Source organism: Bos indicus, chromosome 24 (genome assembly GCF_029378745.1).
Source record: "Bos indicus isolate NIAB-ARS_2022 breed Sahiwal x Tharparkar chromosome 24, NIAB-ARS_B.indTharparkar_mat_pri_1.0, whole genome shotgun sequence".
Classification (NCBI taxonomy): domain Eukaryota; kingdom Metazoa; phylum Chordata; class Mammalia; order Artiodactyla; family Bovidae; genus Bos; species Bos indicus.
The window spans coordinates 22,059,854-22,079,116 of record NC_091783.1 but is presented as its reverse complement, the minus strand read 5'-3'; the positions used below and the strand labels follow the sequence as shown (position 1 = coordinate 22,079,116).

The window sequence follows — 19,263 nt, the reverse complement described above, 5'->3', positions numbered from 1 at the left end:
CCCTGCATTGGTAGGTGGATTCTTAACCACCAGACCACCAGGGAAGCCCCTGAGTGCATTTCAATATTTTAAAAATATTTTATTTCATGTGATAAATGTGATGCCAGAGTGAGAACAGATTGCTATGAAATCAACAGAAGGGTGTGGAGGTGGTCCCAACCAGCTCTTAAGGTGTCACAGCTTCCTAGAAGAAGTGGCATCTGAGCTAAAATCTGAGGAACATACAGGAGTTAGATAAAGTGTGGAGGCTGGATAAGAGTTTAAAACGAATACATACAAAGGCCCAGAGGTAAGAGAAAGACTTCTAATCCAAAATGTGTTTGACGTATTACCCAGCAATCTCACTGCTGGGCATACAAACCGAGGAAACCAGAATTGAAAGAGCACGAGTACCCCAGTGTTCATCACAGCACTGTTTACAATATCCAGGACATGGAAGCAGCCTAGATGTCCATCAGCAGATGAATGGGTAAGAAAGCTGTGGTACATATACACAATGGAATATTACTCAGCTATTAAAAAGAATGCATTTGAATCAGTTCTAATGAAGTGGATGAAACTGGAGCATATTATACACAGTGAAGTAAGTCAGAAAGAAAAACACCAGACACGTGTACCCCAATGTTCATCGCAGCCCTGTTTATAATAGCCAGGACATGGAAGCAACCTGGATGTCCATCAGCAGACGAATGGATAAGAAAGCTGTGGTACATATACACAATGGAGTATTACTCAGCCATTAAAAAGAATACATTTGAATCAGTTCTAATGAGGTGAATGAAACTGGAGCCTATTATACAGAGTGAAGTAAGCCAGAAAGAAAAACACCAATACAGTATACTAATGCATATATATGGAATTTAGAAAGATGCTAACAATAACCCTGTGTACGAGATAGCAAAAGAGACACTGATGTATGGAACAGTCTTATGGACTCTGTTGCAGAGGGAGAGGGTAGGAAGATTTGGAAGAATGGCATTGAAACATGTATAATATCATGAATGAAACGAGTTGCCAGTCCAGGTTCGATGCACGATACTGGATGCTTGGGGCTAGTGCACTGGGACGACCCAGAGGGATGGTATGGGGAAGGAGGAGGGAGGAGGGTTCAGGATGGGGAACACATGTATACCTGTGGCAGATTCATTTTGATATTTGGTAAAACTAATACAATTTGTAAAGCTTAAAAATAAAATAAAATTAAAAAAAGAAAGAAAGAAAAACACCAATATAGTATCAGTTCAGTTCAGTCACTCAGTTGTGTCTGACTCTTTGCGACCCCATGAATCGCAGCACGCCAGGCCTCCCTGTCCATCACCAATATCCGGAGTTCACTCAGACTCACGTCCATCGAGTCGGTGATGCCATCCAGCCATCTCATCCTCTGTTGTCCCCTTCTCCTCCTGCCCACAATCCCTCCCAGCATCAGAGTCTTTTCCAGTGAGTCAACTCTTCACATGAGATGGCCAAAGTACTGGAGTTTCAGCTTTAGCATCATTCCTTCCAAAGAAATCCCAGGGCTGATCTCCTTCAGAATGGACTGGTTGGATCTCCTTGCAGTCCAAGGGACTCTCAAGAGTCTTCTCCAACACCACAGTTCAAAAGCATCAATTCTTCGGCGCTCAGCTTTCTTCACAGTCCAACTCTCACATCCATACATGACCACAGGAAAAACCATAGCCTTGACTAGACGGACCTTTGTTGGTACAGTAATGTTTTTGCTTTTGAATATGCTATCTAGGTTGGACATAACTTTCCTTCCAAGGAGTAAGCATCTTTTAATTTCATGGCTGCAGTCACCATCTGCAGTGATTTTGGAGCCCCCAGAAATAAAGTCTGCCACTGTTTCCACTGTTTCCCCATCTATTTCCCATGAAGTGGTGGGACCAGATGCCATGATCTTCGTTTTCTGAATGTTGAGCTTTAAGCCAACTTTTTCACTCTCCACTTTCACTTTCATCAAGAGGCTTTTTAGTTCCAATACAGTATATTAACGCATATATATGGAATTTAGAAAGATGGTAATGATGACCCTATATGCAAGACAGCAAAAGAGACACAGATTTAAAGAACAGACTTTTGGACTCTGTGGGAGAAGGCGAGGGTGGGATGATTTGAGAGAATAGCATTGAAACATGTACATTATCATATGTGAAATAGATCGCCAGTACAGGTTCGATGCATGAGACAGGGTGCTCAGGGCTGGTGCACTGGCATGACCCTGAGGGATGAGATGGGGAGGGAGGTGGGAGGTGGTTCAGGATGGGGGACACATGTACACCCATGGCTGATTCATGTCAATGCATGGCAAAAACCACTACAATATTGTAAAGTAATTAGCCTCCAATTAAAATAAATAATTTAAAAAATGTGTTTGGCATAGAGAATTAAAGATGTAATAACAGGAGAGAGAGAGAAAGCAGAAATGATAAGCGGTGGTCAGATCATGATGAGCCTCAAACACTTTGTTTAGGAGTTCTGACTTTATAATAAAGCAATGAGATGCTTGTGTTTTAGGCAAAAAAGGGACATAAGTTTATATTTTAGAAAGATCACTGTGGCTGAAAGAGATGAATGCACGTGAAGGAGACAAAGCTAAGGGCCATTTTGTTCCCTGTGACTCAGGGATTAGCCACCATCTTGACTTTTTCATTCAGCATGCTTTCAATGTTGAAGAGATGGATCCAGAAGGGAGGCAAAAGGATGAAGAAATAAGAGAAAATGACTGATGGCAGCCCACATCCTTCAGAGGTAGGGAGGAAAGGTGAGGGGCCAGAGAAGAGAGCACACCCTCCTTCATTCTGAAAGAAGGGGAGAGGAGACGATGGGGGAGATGCAGCTAAGCTGACAACCTTGATGGGCTCCTCACTTTTTTTTTTTTTTTAAGTGAAGAAGGCAAAATCATAGCCATGTGCTCAGGAAAAGTTAAGTGGCCAAGGAGGAGTATGGCGGACACTGTTTCAACACAATTGGTTCCCAATCCCCAGCTACCATGCTATCTTCCCGCTTGTCCGACTCTGCTACCCATGGACTGCAGCAACCGCCAGGCCTCCCTGTCCATCATCAACTCCCAGAGCTTGCTCAAACTCATGTCCACTGAGTTGGTGATGCCATCCAACCATCTCATCCTCTATAGTCCCCTTCTCCTCCTGCCTTCTATCTTTTCCCAGCATCAGGGTCTTTTCCAATGAGTTGCCTCTCTGCATCAGTTGGCCAAAGTATTGGAGCTTCAACCCTAGGGGTTGAAAATACTTGCTTTACCAGACATACTTGCAACAGGGGAACATAGGTGGAATTTTGTTGGGGCTTCTTAGAAAGCTAATTTTTTTCTAGTAATGGAGATGGCAATGGGTGGAGCACCCTTTCCTCTTTCTCCCTGACTTGACTCCAGATGCCACTCCAGACCTGGGACAGCACTCCCTCTTATCTGAGAAAGTAAACATGAAGGAAAGGCCAAAGTGCAGAGACAGCAGCCAGAGAAGTCATTGTTCAGTGGCTGACTGACAGCCAGCAGCAGCTTGCCTCCAGATTTCTGGTTGCGGACTCTAATTTGTTTAAGCCACCAAAAGATTTGCTGGATTTTGTATCCAACATTCCTGGTACAGAAGGTTTCAAGGTTAGTGGCAAACATCTGAGCTGGTCACTGAAGAGAATTGGAGAGGAGAAGGAGGAACATAGGATTATAGATAATAATGAAGGCTCAGATGAAGTGAAATTATTCTAAAAACATCCAATTTCATTTTGGAGTGCTTACTATCTGTGGGAATTAATCAGTTTGATGGGGATGCTAGTAATTTTTTAAATCAAATTTAGCTCAAGTCATATTAATTCTCTGGTTAGATAAACTAGCACCTCCTACTTATTAGGAGACCTAAATAGGAGCAAGATAACTCAAAGAACCCAGTGACACCCTTTAAAGATTCATTATTCTAAGAGGATATGATTCACTTTACTTTGCTGGTGGAAAAGTTCATATTATTCACAATGAAAAGAAGGTAATCTTGCAAAGCTTATGGCATAACTAAGTGAAGAAGGACACTTCCCTCAGAATACTTGGTTTAGAGTCTGTCCTTTTATTCACATAGTACTCTATGAGTACTATGAGTACTTCCTATGAGTACTATTCACAAAAAACTTTTTATGATTAAGCAGTAACTGACAATATATATATCTTTTGCTGCTTTACTAGATGGCTTGTTCCTCTCTTTAATTACAAAAAGCATGAGACCCAAATAAAAAGATTCCTATGTTTTTAATTAATGAAAATATACAAACTCAGTATTTATGTATATTTACTAGAGCTACAAAGTATGACCCTAACAGAAAATTCTAAAATTAAAATTTATATTCACCTCTCCCTTAGAATCTTATTTATCAATATTCTAACTAAGCAGAGCAGGTACTCCCACATTTGTTTCCAGAGTTACTCCAAGCACTAAACATGGCTGGATTTTCTGATAATGAAACGTTTATACTTCATGAGGAACAAAGAAGTTCGCCACGAGCACTCTCTTCCCTTCTCCTTCCAAAGACTCATTTTTCATGGTTGTCTCCATAGTTGGTAACTGTGGCACCATGGGAGACATAATAATCCACGTATTTTTAAAAAATCTATTTATTTATATTTGGCTGTGTCGGGTCATAGCTGTGGCACATGGGCTTAGTTGCCCTGGCAGCGTGAGGCATGTGGGATACTGGTAGCTCCCCAACCAGGGATTAAACCCACATCCTCTGCATTGGAAGGTGGATTCTTAACCACTGGACCATCAGGGAAGTCCCAGCCCATGTATTCTTGTAATATATATAGAATTCTATCAAGAATCCCTGGAAAGGGGGACATTATCTTATATACTGTCAGAATAATAATATAAAACCATATCTGTCATTTAAACAAGAGACTCTGATTGAATTAAATGTGGTATATCTCAATGGCCTCTTTAAATTGAACTTTAGTGATTTCCTCATTTGTACAAGAATATCAAAATCCAAGGTCTTACAACATGATAAATTGTCTAGAAACTCATCTTACTAAGAATGATGAGAAAGGCCCAGAAAAGGTTGTCCTGTGATGCCTGAAACACGTTCACAGCTGATTCAGGCCAGAACAGAGGTGATGAAGAACTCTGCAGGAGAGCCATCAGCTGTTAACGGTTCCCATTTCCAGGTGTGCACGTCAGCCTTGTTGGGACCGTCTTTTCTTCATCTTTCTTTTTTATGTTAAGGTGATCATCAACTTTATATAAGCACACACAGAAAACTGTTCATTATTAGAACACTCCGTCTATGGGGTCACACAGAGTCGGACACGACTGATACGACTTAGCAGCAGCAGCAGCATTATGGTTATGTCACTCTCTGAAGACATGTAGCACTATCTTAATACTTTCACTGAGATATTTCCAATATAAATTGTAAAGGAGATAATTATTTTTTTTACACAAGAAAAATATTTAATTCTACACTATTATTTTTTTCTAATCATGTATTCTGAGGGAAGTGTCCTTCATTTGGTTTTGCCATAGACTTTGCAAGATTACATTCTCTCCATTGTAAATAATTGGAACTTCTCTACCCAACAGTGATGTGAATTATCTTAGAATAACAAATCCTTAAAGGGTGTCACTGGATACTGAGTTGCTGCTGCTGCTGCTGCTAAGTCGCTTCAGTCCTGTCCAACTCTGTGCGACCCCATAGATGGCAGCCCACCAGGCTCCGCCATCCCTGGGATTCTCCAGGCAAGAACACTGGAGTGGGTTGCCATTTCCTTCTCCAATGCATGAAAGTGAAAAGTGAAAGTGAATTCGCTCAGTCGTGTCCAACTCTTAGTGACCCCATGGACTGCAGCCTACCAGGCTCCTCCATCCATGGGATTTTCCAGGCAAGAGTACTGGAGTGGGGTGCCACTGCCTTCTCTGGGATACTGAGTTATCTTGCACTTAATTAGGTCTCCTAATAAGTAGGAGGTGCTAGTTTATCTAACCAGAGGATTAATATGACTTGGGCTAAACTTGATTAAAAATTAGCATATTAGCACCCCTTAGTATCATAAACAGTATGTAGGCTCTTTATACATCAACTATACCTCAATTTGGCTACCTCATGCGAAGAGTTGACTCATTGGAAAAGACTCTGATGCTGGGAGGGATTAGGGGCAGGAGGAGAAGGGGACGACAGAGGATGAGATGGCTGGATGGCATCACTGACTCGATGGACATGAGTCTGAGTGAACTCCGGGAGTTGGTGATGGACAGGGAGGCCTGGCGTACTGTGATTCATGGGGTCGCTAAGAGTCGGACACGACTGAGCGATTGAACTGAACTGAACTGATACCTCAATTTAAAAAATGCAAACAAAACAGTTTGTAGGTTCTTGTGAATTTTCTTAAGAGATGATTAAAGTCCCTTTACTCACCTGCTTCCTAACAATGACCCTGGACATTTCAGCGTAGGTCTTGAGGTACATATTCTTTTTGGTCTCCTCGAGCCTGGCGGGCTATAGTCCATGGGGTCGCAGAGAGTCAGACATGACTGTCTAAGTAATTCAAAAACAGAAAATAAAATAGGACATTTATTTTATATTTTTGCTGCACAGTGTGGCTTGTGGGATTTTAATTCCCTGATCAGGATTGAAGCCAGGCCCATGACACTGAAAACGTGAATCCCAAACACTGACGGCCAGGAAATTCCCAGGAAATTTTTTTTAATCTTTGGTCTAACAACTCCAGTGTTCAAGTAATGAAATGGAGAATATCCATTTATATGCAAACTCACACATTCCTTCTCAGCAGGGAAAATGTACTTGTCTAAAAAGGAACATACTGTTTTATTATTTGGGTTAATAATATAAACAGTCGAATGTGACTGAGAGTATCTTTTCAAAAGCTGCACTAGAGATGGAGGAGAAAGGGAGAACAGAGGATGAGATGGTTGGATGCATCACCTGCTTGATGGACATGAATCTGAGCAAACTCCAGGAGTTGGTGATGGACAGGGAAGCCTGGCATGCTGTAGTCCATGGAGCCAAAAAGAGTTGGACATGACTGAGCGAATGAACTGAACTGAACTGAGGGATGGAACTCTATAGCTTTAGAATCTCAAACATCTGAATTGACCCTGTACTGAAAAGCAGAGAAGTAAACATTGCTGGCAGAAAATATTCCACATTCTCTCCTGTGGCTTTAATAACCTTGGAACGGAAACTGGTGCCCACTGAAACTACCAATTTATACTTAAGGAGTATAGGTGCCTTGTGCCTTCTCCCTCAGAGAAAAATTTCTCAATAAATGCTTCGATTCCCTCACAACTCGTATGGGACTTTTTCTCCAGCAAGTTTCTTCCTATGTCTGAAAAGATTAGAGCTCTGACTAAAGGATTTCCACATCCATGACATTTGAAGCGTTTCTTCCCAGTATGGATTCTTCGATGCTGAATTAGGACTGTACTTTGGCTGAAAGACTCTGCACACATGTCACATGTATAATGTTAAGGACTGAGCTCTGACTAAAGGCTTTCCCACATTCATGACATTTGAAGGGTTTTTCCCCAGTATGGATTCTTCGATTCTGAATCAGGACTGTACTTCAACTGAAAGACGTTGCACACACTTCACATGTATAAGGTTTCTCTCCACTGTAGATTCTCTGATGTAGATTAAGGGCTGAGCTCTGACTGAAGACTTTGCCACATTCCTCACACTTGTGTTGTTTTTTTTCAAGGACAGTTTCCCTGTCTTCTTTCAAACTTTCTGTCTTGCTCACATGTTCTTCTAAACGTAAAACTCTGGGGAGCATTCACTTGAAGAGTGTTAGAAACTTTGTAATGCAGTTCTTTGCCTGAAGAAGTCTTTTGTCTTAAAACAGATTTCACATTTTTAGTTCTGGTGTCTCTATCTGAAATAGTACACATAAAAGAAAATGTAATCATTTCTTTGTTCAGAGGGAAGGAAAAGGAAATAGAATGATCTGAGTGGAGCATAGATTATTTTTGAGAGAGCATGTTTGCAATATAACATCACTGTAGAGCATGGCGCTGTGCATGTGTGCTCAGTCATATCTGACTCTTTGTGACCCCCAAGGACTGCAGCCCACCAGGCTCCTCTCTCCATGGGATTTCCCAGGCAAGGCTACTGGAGTGGGTAGCTATTTCCTTCTCCAGGGGATCTTCCCGGCCCAGGGATGGAACCCCTGTATCTTAGATCTCCTGCATTGGGAGGCAGATTCTTTACTGCGGAGCCACCTGAGATTTTAGAGGATGGAGAAGGTAAGGCAGAAAACACTGAGAAGCATAAGGCAAAAGAGGTTTACATACTGATGAGGCAGTCAGTGATAAAGATGAAAAGCTCTGTGCAAAAGGTAGCATGGTGAGTAGGGGTAAAAAGATACTTTAGAGACCAAGGAAAGTCTGGAAGAAAAGAGAGGCCTAAAAGACAAGAAATTATTGGAGAACAGAGGAGCAACTGAAGGAGAGGAATTCAATATGGCAGTGGGTAGCAACAAACAAGATTTAGTACAAGTATCAATAAACAGAAGTTAGAATGATAAATTAATCACATGATGGGGCCACAACCCCCCTCGCCATTTCATCTGAAGGAGCACAGGTTCTTCAACGCCCACCGCAGCTGCTTTTCTGCAGGCTTGGGTTGGTGACATGGTATCTCCTGAGGGATTTCACAAGTTGGTAGTTTCTTTGCGAGCGTGTCCTCATTTTGTCCAAAAAAGACCTAGAAACAGTTTGGTATTACTGAGGCTGAAGGAGGGAATCGGGGTGGGACTTGAGGGTAAAATAACAGAAGAAACTATCCTGGGACACCGAAAAGGGGAAGGAAAAAAGTAGAGGCACATCCTGATTTCGGGCACAGCCGGGTGTCCGTTCGCCACACTATACCCCGACTTGTGCCGAGTGGAGTACCTACGGTCTGGGAGCTCGCCCTCAGTGACGCGCCGGGCTTCTGACTGCGCCTCGCTCCGCCCTCCCACCGCCGCCTTCTCACGTGTTCAGCCTCCCCATCGAGATCCTTCTCCAGCTCCTCCAGCATTTCCACAGCATCCTCTCTGCTCTCTGGGCGTTACTCACGGCCTGCAGCTCCTCGGGCAGGATGGCCAGGAACTGCTCCAGCACCAGCAGCTCCAGGATCTGCTCCTTGCTGCGCACCTCGGGCCTCTGCCACTGACAGCAAAGCTCACGGAGCCGGCTCAGGGCCCAGAGAAGCTGCTCCAGTGGCGGCCGGAGGCCATATTACAGGCCTGCCTTCATTAACACAAGGCAGTCAGGGTCCCCTGGAGTTTTGACGACTCTCAATTTTGCAGACATCTGCATTGGGAATAGCGCGGGACCGCTAGGCTTCAATCTTCAAGGAGGTGAAACTCTCCTGCGGACACTCCGTCAATATGATTCAAGAGACAAGTGGAAACAAGACAAACGCTTTTCAGAACATCACAGCTAAAGATTAGAAACGTTAAGATTGTACCAAAAGTATCCTTAATCTTAACAGAAGCCACGCTTTCAGAGAATACTTCCTTCTTTAAGAGAATCAAAGGACTCATAGGCATTCACTTTCGTGAATACTTTGCAATTTATTCTGAAAATCATACCCAGGAGGCTGACTGCATATTACAATAAGAGATCAGTCAGGGTTGCAAAGGAACTCCTGGAGAAGAGAAATAAGGGAAGCCTGGGGAAATTTATGACTCTGGGACAGGCTCAAAGGGCCAATTAATTATTTTTAGCCTGCTAAAGGAACAGACTCATGAGATTACTTTGCATGGATTTTTTTTTCAATGTTACTAACTTTTAAAACAATGTTACTTCGGCATTAAAGGAATCATTCAGAGGAAAAAAGCATATTCCTCCATCTTAATGTATTTCCATATTTTCATGTTCATATCTACTGCTCATCTGTAATATGTCTTATTTACTTAATCTCTTTATTGTAGATTATTTCTAATTTTTACTATTATAAACAATGCTGGGAAGCACATTTTCAGAAAAATAGCCTATTTTCCAAAAAACATGCTAATTTTCAAATTATTTCCTTCAAAGATGTCCCAAGGACTTGACTCTTCAAAGGAAGAGTGGCAAAATATCTCACAATTTATTATCAAATAAATTACAGAAAACAATGCATCAAATCACAAGGTTGCCAGCAACATGGTGATGTATGCGGAGCAACAATTACTCCAAGTATCACTAGCTTGTTAGCAGAAGAGGGTGGGGAGACACTTTCCTTAGTAGTATTCTAGTATATGTATCACTAGTAACTGATGACTAATTAGAAATGTTATATGTGCCCCTATTTTTCTTTACCATTTTTTCCCCACTTCACCGAAAACTCTTCTAAGCACTCAAGATATGGCAGTCACCTGAACAAAGCCTGTTGTATGGCTACATAAAGCTTATACTCTAGCAGGAGAGAGACAAGGAGGTTAACGAATAAATGATACAACCTTACACAGTGAGATGCCCCACCACAAAGGGTAACAATGACATTCAGAGAATTTACTAGATGCCAAGCACTCATCTAATAAATCTTAACAAATACCAATTCATTAAAATTCCCAGTGACTCGGTGGTAAAGAATCCAGTACCAATGCAGGAGACCTGGGTTCCATCCCTCCATTAGGAAGATCCCCTGGAGAATGAAATGGCAACCCATTCCAGTATTCTGGCCGGGAAAATCCCCTGGACAGAGGAGCCTGGCGGGCTACAATTCTTGGGATTGCAAAAGAGTCGGAAACCACTTAGCAACTAAACAATAACTACAGTATTTAAATCCCCACAAAAGACCCGTAAGGTTCTTTTCATTTCCGTGCGGTAGATGAGGAACCTGCCAGGGCAAGTTCAAGTAGATAACAGAGACCAAAGCAAAGGAGCAGGGGTGGGGTCTGAGTTCAGGCCATCCACACTTTGTGCGGTGCTGCAGGGTCCAGAGCCGGTGGCCGGGGTCCTGGCGAAGAGAAGGAGCAGCAGACTCAGATAATACTAGGCCGGAACAGAATCGGGTCAAGACCTGAGCGACAGGAGGCATTACAGGCCACGTGTCAGGAGCCATCTAGGGGAAGACCTTAAGCTTAAAGCATCCTCCGGAAGTCGAAGGCGTGGCCCCTGGGACGCACCCCGTGTCTCCCGCACTAGGAGCCGAATCTGTGCCAGATTCACAGTTGCTCTCAGTTCCACCCAGGAAACCAAACCCTCAGCACCGTGCGAGGGTCCCTAATGAACCCGGTGAAGGAGTCTTTGGGGCCTAGAAAAGAAAACAACAGTTTCAAAGGCCCTTGCTGAATCATCTAACTTCGGAGAAAACAAAACAGAACTTTAGGTCCAGCACTTTCACTTTTCACTTTCATGCATTGGAGAAGGAAATGGTAACCTACTCCAGTGTTCTTGCCTGGAGAATCCCAGGGACGGGGGAACCTGGTGGGCTGCCAGACGTCTATGGGGTCGCACAGAGTCGGGGACACGACTGAAGCGACTTAGCAGCAGCAGCAGCTGATGCTCCAGGCCCGTTGCATCTATCTGGGACTTATGACCCCCTGTCCAGAAACCTTCCACCCCCTACACCTGCCCAGAAGACTTATCACCCCCTGTCCGGAAACCTTCCACCCCCTCCCTACACCTGCCATAAGACTTATCACCCCCTGCCAAACTACTAATGCCATCTCAACTAAAGTATACCCAAAACATCCCGCCTGATTAACGTTTGCCTTATCGCTTACACAACCCTCCCTATAAATATGGAGCCTCCCGGATCCCTCTCCGCGCTCAGCCTGGTCTTAAGGCCGACTGTCGCCCCTCCTTGCTTGAATAAAGGTAACCTACTTCTGCTGAGGTCGTCTTTCCTTTTTCTGCCTCGGCCTGAACTATACCTTACACCCGGTCCCTGGAGGGCAGGCTGCGCCCAAAGCCCCAGATCCGAGGATCTTTTTCAAAGGGACTGACTCTCTCTTGGAAACAGCTCCTCTAATGAACCGGCTCCCGACGGTCCCCGGACACCTTCCTCCCCCATCCCGGATGGGGATCGACTCGGTGAGGTCACAAGAGGGGGATTCAGGGGGAAGGGGTGCGCGGGAAGGCGCGTAAGCGCGCGGGGGGTGATGAGAGGAGGTCTAGCTTTGGGGTCGGGGGTCGGGCGCCCCGGGGTGCCGGGGGAGGACAAGAAGAAGGGGAGCGCGGACGCGCGGTGAGAGGCCCAGAGGTGCGGGAATGTGGTGGGGGCCCCCGGGGAAGCGAGCGCGGCGTGAAGGAGTAGCCGGGGATACTGGGCTGTGAAGGGTATGAAGAGGGGGTGACTGGTTAGAGCGGGTGGGAGGGGTGGGGGGTGCTGTCTGAAGGTGGCGCCAAGGCCCGCGGGAGACCTTTCCCCGCCCCCTGGGTGATGGTCGCTTCTCCTCGAGCCCTCGAAGCGCGAAGAGACCTCAACTCTAACCTCTGGCCCGGGAAGGACTGCCCTGCGTTTTGGGGTAGAAGCCTGGGAAGCGCCAGACCGGTTGCTTCCGGTCCCCGGGGTGGACAGGGGGTGGAGATCGGGATGCGGAGTGGTTGCCATGGAGACAAGCCGAGGCCGCCGCCTCCGGCAGCCAGAGAGGAAAGAGTAAAACGCCCAGCTGGTGGGAACCCAGCTGCTGGGGACTCCCGTTCAAAGAAACCAGCATTATTACTTCTTAGAGTACTTTTACTTACATCATTTCCTTTGCTCTTCAATCACCCAGTAGGGTTATTCCCATTTTATAGTTTCTGCGAGTTGGCCAAGGTCACGGAGGAGACTCCTGTGCGTTCCACCGCTATGCACAACTTTCTGTAACGCCATCTGCGCGCCTGAGGTTGGCTGCGCTCTAAATATCCTGTTGGGTTCGTGCTAAGTCGCTTCGGTCGTGTCCCACTCTTCACGATCCTATGGACTATAGCCCCGCCAGGGTCCTCTGTCTATGCGATTCTCCAGTCAAGAATAGTGGATTGGGTTGCCATCCCCTTTTCCAAAGTGTCCTGGTAAGGAATGGGTTTGATTGACTCCCCCCACCCTCTTCAACCTATGCTTTTGTTTGCAGAGAAGAACCAATTCTGACTCCCTGTTGGAATTGTTTGACTTGCTTTTCCTTGCAATTGTTATAATCATACATAATGGCCTGCCTCAGAGAATATAGGCCCTCTGCCTGACTGTTAAACTAAAGGGCCTTTGTTCAGATCCCTGTCCATATGTAGGTGGTAGGAAGGAAGACATTAACACATCCCCTGCCTGACACTTGCCCTTCTAGGAAATATTTGCAAGACTAATGGCCTTTTTACTTTGTTTCCTCACCTCCCCCAATCTCTGATCTATAAAAGAACCTGGCATCCAGACCTCAACAAGATGGTTGTTTTGAGACATTCATTTGCCATCTTCTGCGTCAGCGGGCTCTCCGAATAAAGTCGTATTCCCTGCCTCACCCGGTAACTTTGACAAGAGAACCCAATGGCGTTTGAAAAGGTGAGAACCCGTGCAGGCACATACATATTTTGGCATCAAAATATATGTATATATTTCCTCAGATAATCTTGAGTAAATTTAAAAATAAATTTCAGGCTAAATGAGCCTTGTAAGGCGATAGTCCCACATATTGGCTTACTCTTCCACCCACTTGCTATAGGGACTCTTGTAAATATACTTGTAGAAAGAAGTGGGGAATTAGAGAGAGGGCAGGAATGCTTGAAAATAAATGACAAAAACAAGGGAAAAAACCCTTTTGGTATGAGGAAAGCAGCAATTACAATAAGCAAACCTGAGAGTTCTCCAGCAGTCCTGTGGCTGGGACTCTGGGCTTTCACTGCCGAGGGCCTGGGTTCAATCCCTGGTCAGGGAACTAAGACCCACAAGTGGCATTGGTGCTGCCAATAAAAAGAAAATAGAGGCTGGTTTACTCAGTCTATACCACATCGAGGGGGTTTAGGGAGAAATTTCTTTTTTTTTTTTTTTCCTTTGCTGCTCCATGGGGCTTGCAGGATCTTAGTTCCCTGACCAAGGATCGAACCTAGGCCCTTGGCAGTGAGAGCACGGAGTCCTAACCACTGGACCGCCAAGGAATTTCTGAAACTTACATTTTAATTAACCTACTGTGATACTAAATTTGAAGAATTGTGTTTTGGAAGAAATTCCTGCTTCTCCAGGGTTATTTCAAGGGATAAGATTTTTGCTGAGATAACTGCTAACACAAATAGAAAGACAACCCAAAAGTGTACACGGGGAAGTATTTCTCATGGTGGAGGGTAGGTTAAATAACTCAAGGCAATGAGGATTCTGAATCAATTCCTCAAGGCCAGTGCTTGGCAATAGTGTGAAGTCATAGAAGGTGGTTTAAGGAGAAAATGAACAGCAGTCAAAAGCTGCAAGGAGAATAAGAAACTGTGAAAAACCATATGATTTGGCAGGAAGTCAGCTGTGAGTTCATCAGCTAGGATTCTACCAAATAGCCAGATCCAAGAAGCTAAAGGTTTTTTTTTTTTTTTTTTTTTTTAAAGGAGCAAATGTAAAAGATTATTGATAATAGTTTACTTAATAGGGGCAGGGTTTTTTTGTTTGTTTGCCTTTTATTTTTTTAACATTTGGGGGTAGAGTAGAAAGTAATAAATAGGAACAATGTCCCAGTAGAGCAAGCTGTTAGGGGAAGCACACTGATTGAAACCACCCACCCTGGCCAGGCACCATAGTAACCTTTTGCATGAGTTGTATTAGGACAGGAGGTCCTGGTAAGGAACATGGAACTAATAAGCCACCACCAACCGGAAGGGTTCGGGAAAGGTCAAAAGGAGACACCACCTGTCCGACCACCTCCCAGAATCCTTCTCTCTGGCATCCATGTTGGCCGAACAAGGTGTGCACCACCAGGAAGGACTCTGAGTCAGAATGGTTGGCTAAAGACAACCCAGAAACGAATCCCATCACCATAAAACCAGAGACTGCAAGCCACGTGGCAGAGCTGTTCTGCTGGGTTCCCTTACCCTACTGCTCTCCACCCGAGTGCCCTTTCCCAATAAAATCTCTTGCTTTGTCAGTACATGTGTCTCCTCAGACAATTCATTTCTGAGTGTTAGACAAGAGCCCAGTTTTGGGCCCTGGAACGGGTCCGCCTTCCTGCAGCACAACTATATACCAGACGCATGGTGAACACTGGAAGTTCAAATGTAAGATACAGACTCCTTTTATTTTTTTATTGAGGTACAGTTGCTTTACAAAGTTATGCCAAAATGACTCAATTATACACATATATGCATTCTTTTTTTTTTTTTTTTTTTTTTTAAGGTACAGATTCTTTCCCTTTAGGAACTAACTAAGGAGAAGGGATTGAACCTGGGCCTCCTGCACTGGGAGCATGGAGTCTTAGCCTCTGGACCACCATGGAAGTCCCCTAAGCAGAATTTGTTGGATTGAAGGCTGTTAAGGTGTGAATGACGACTGAGGATGCAGATGAAGAAGTCAGCAGAGGTCTAGTTTTTAAAGACTTGGCAGGCCAGGTAAAATTTTAAGCAGGGTCTTGAGTGGGTGACTCACACATATCTGCAATTCAGGTAGAACTCTCTGACGGCAAGGTGAAGGATGGTTTGCGGGGAGACCAAACTCAAGATACTGTGACCAGCTCTGAAGCTATTGCCAGGATCCAGGCTGCAACTGATGGAGGAATGAACGAATGCAGAGCGGGAGAGGATGGAGGCAGATTTAGGAAACATTTGGGAGGCTGCTGTTTGTTGAATGAGGACGTTAACAAGGGTGGGTAGTGTGTCATTGGGGAAGTTTTTTTTTTTTTTTAAAGAAAACAGTATGAATAGGTTTGACAGTGGCTTATGTGGACGTTTGAGGGATATTTTCAGTAGTACTGAATGTGAGGCTAAGTGAGATGCTTTAATCAATATCATACAATCATATAGCACAAAACTGGACATTTTGTGAGATTATGTGAAAATAAATATCAAATGTACTGTATATCTGAATGATTCTCCTGTGTAAGCATATTAAACTCCCTATAAATTTTAAGCTACTGATAAACCCAGTGAGGGCTTCCCTCATAGCTCAGTTGGTAAAGAATCCGCCTGCAATGCAGGAGACCCCAGTTCGACTCCTGGGTTGGGAAGATACCCTGGAAAAGGGATAGGCTACCCACTCCAGTATTCTGGCCTAGAGAATTTCATGGACTATATAGTCCATGGGGTTGCAAAGAGTCGGACTGCCACACAATTGCAGTCATCTCACACGCTAGCAAAGAAATGCTCAAAATTCTCCAAGCCAGGCTTCAACAGTACATGAACTGTGAACTTCCAGATGTTCAAGCTGGATTTCAAAAAGGCAGAGGAACCAGAGATCAAATTGCCAACATCCGCTGGATCATGGAAAAAGCAAGAGAGTTCCAGAAAAACATCTGCTTTATTGCCTACACCAAAGACTTTGACTGTGTGGATCACAACAAACTGTGGAAAATTCTTCAAGAGATGGGAATACCAGACCACCTGACCTGCCTCCTGAGAAATCTGTATGCAGGACAAGAAGCAGCAGTTAGAACCGGACGTGGAACAACAGACTGGTTCCAAATCGGGAAGGGAGTACGTCAAGGCTGTATATTGTCACCCTGCTTATTTAACTTATATGCAGAGTACATCAAGAGAAATGCTGGACTGGATGAAGTTCGAGCTGGAATCTAGATTGCCGGGAGAAATATCAATAACCTCAGATATGCAGATGACACACTTATGGCAGAAAGTGAAGAGGAACTAAAGAGCCTCTTGATGAGAGTGAAAGAGGAGAGTGAAAAAGTTGGCTTAAAACTCAACATTCAGAAAACTAAGATCATGGCATCTGGTCCAGTCACCTCATGGCAAATAGACGGAGAAGCAATGGAAACAGTGACAGACTTTATTTTGGGGGGCTCCAAAATCACTGCAGATGGTTACTGCAGCCATGAAATTAAAAGACACTTACTCCTTGGAAGAAAAGCTATGACCAACCTAGACAGCATATTCAAAAGCAGAGACATTACTTTGCCAACAAAGGTCCATCTAGTCAAAGCTATGTTTTTTCCAGTAATCACGTATGGATGTGAGAGTTGGACTATAAATAAAGCTGAGCGCTGAAGAATTGATGCTTTTGAACTGTGGTGTTGGAGAAGACTCTTGAGAGGCCCTTGGACTGCAAGGAGATCCAACCAGTCCATGCTGAAGGAAATCAGTCCTGAATATTCATTGGAAGGGCTGATGCTGAAGCTGAAACTCCAATACTTTGGCCACCTGATTTGAAGAACTGACTCATTTGAGAAGACCCTGATGCTGGGAAAGATTGAAGGCGGGAGGAGAAGGGGATGACAGAGGATGAGATGGTGGGATGGCATCACCGACTCAATGGACATGAATTTGAGTAAACTCTGGGAGTTGGTGATGGATAGGGAGGCCTGGCGTGCTGCAGTCCATGGGGTCACAAAGAGTCAGACACGACTGAGCGACTGAACTGAACTGAAACACAATGAAGGAAGAGAGAAATCCCTTTATAGTAACATTTAGAGACAGTCATTCCTCAACGTCCTATTTGCCTCATCATGACAGTCCTTCATCCCAGAATATTCGCTTTCTACCTGGTTAGGAGATTTTAGTGGTGTGGCTCTGTTTCCATCTGTGAACATACCTGCTTTTTTCCTTAACCAGGTATTGCAGAGGGAGAAGGCAATGGCACCCCACTCCAGTACTCTTGCCTGAAAAATCCCATGGATGGAGGAGCCTGGAAGGCTAAAGTCCATGGGGTTGCTGAGAGTCAGACATGACTGAGCGACTTCACTTTGACTTTTCACTTTCATGCAGTGGAGAAGAATCCCAGGGATGGGGGAGCTTGGTGGGCTGCCTTCTATGGGGTGGCACAGTCGGACATGACTGAAGCGACTTAGCAGCAGCAGCAGCAGGTATGTCAGAGACAAGCTGCCATTTTTCTGTAAGGGTTAGATCAAGATATTTAGCTGTAGAAATAAAAAGCGATTTGCTTCCAGTGGAACTACGATTTCCAGAGAGTGGTGGATACGTTACCAAAAGGTGGGATCTGGCTGCTTGCTGCCCAAAAGCCAATAAACAAGTCAAATTGGTGGAAAGGAAAACTTGCTTTGTTTCAGGTGCTGGCACTGAGGGGGAGGGTGGCTGCTGCTGCTGCTGCTGCCAAGTCGCTTCAATCATGTCCAACTCTGTGCGACCCCATAGATGGCAGCCCTCCAGGCTCCCCCGTCCCTGGGATTCTCCAGGCAAGAACACCTGAGTGGGTTGCCATTTCCTTCTCCAATGCATGAAAGTGAAAAGTGAAAGGGAAGTTGCTCAATTGTGTCTGACTCCTAGCGACCCCATGGACTGCAGCCCACCAGGCTCCTCAGTCCATGGGATTTTCCAGGCAAGAGTACTGGAGTGGGGTGCCATTGCCATCTCCGGGAGAGGGTGGACATCTATCCAAAAGCCAACTCCCCACATGACAAGCAGGGAGTAAGAGCTTTTATAGGCAGAGGGAGGGGGCTACATGCAGAAACAGCACAGTCAGCTCAGTGATCTTGAAATTGGTCACTGGTGGTCTGCCCAGCATCATCTTGATTATTTTAGGTATGGTTCTTCCAGGGTCAGTTTGTTTCCATTTCCTTGAGGCAAAGTCTTGGAATTGTGGCAGCTTATGTCATGGCTACAGTCTGGTCATCATGTAGTTAACTTCTTCCACCTGGTCAGGGTTCCAGTATCTATAAGACAGCTCACAAGAGATGGCACAGAATATTGATAGCCCTTGAGAAGTAACTAAAGGTCCTTGACTTTGCTGAGTGATGTGGCTAAAGTAATAATAAATTAAAATAAATAAACATTTTGCTGAATCATTATTCAAAGTGAAAAAAAGAACATTTTCAGGCATGCTAAATATATAAAAAGAGTTTACCTCCCATGCATCCTTTTTCAGGAGACTACTGGAAGTCTACCAAATAGAGAGTAAACCAAGAGAGAAGATATGGATACGGGATTCAACATAGGTGAAATTAAGGAAATTCCCAAAAGGGGATGAAAAGAGATCCTAGGTGTCAGTCTGGAGTTAAGAAGCTGAGGGATGGAGAGCTCAAGGAACATGTCTTCAAGGGGGAAAAGGGGTGCAATGGATACCAAGTGGTTTTTTTTTGATATGTTCCAGTGTTGCAATGGAGAAGGCAATGGCACCCCACTCCAGTACTGTTGCCTGGAAAATCCCATGGACAGAGGAGTCAGGCAGGGTGTGTGTCCCGTTCATCCCTGTGCTCCCTGAGTCCTT

General features: G+C 44.6%; 2 long non-coding RNA genes across 2 annotated transcripts in view; one reads left to right on the top strand and one right to left on the bottom strand.

Annotated features, from left to right (window-relative positions):
- Window positions 1–624: 624 nt before the first annotated feature.
- The window catches only part of LOC139179402 (uncharacterized), a 28,248-nt gene continuing 9,609 nt past the window's right edge, over window positions 625–19,263 (bottom strand). Inside the window, exons 2-6 of the long non-coding RNA XR_011563779.1 lie at window positions 11,814–12,977; window positions 8,549–11,238; window positions 6,940–7,888; window positions 6,412–6,531; window positions 625–2,033 (exon numbers count right to left, since the gene is read on the bottom strand). This is a non-coding gene — a long non-coding RNA (uncharacterized lncRNA). The remainder of the gene's footprint in view (window positions 2,034–6,411; window positions 6,532–6,939; window positions 7,889–8,548; window positions 11,239–11,813; window positions 12,978–19,263) is intronic.
- Window positions 12,974–15,953, top strand: LOC139179403 (uncharacterized). Its single transcript, XR_011563780.1, has 2 exons — window positions 12,974–13,458; window positions 15,268–15,953. It is a non-coding gene; the product is annotated as an uncharacterized lncRNA (long non-coding RNA).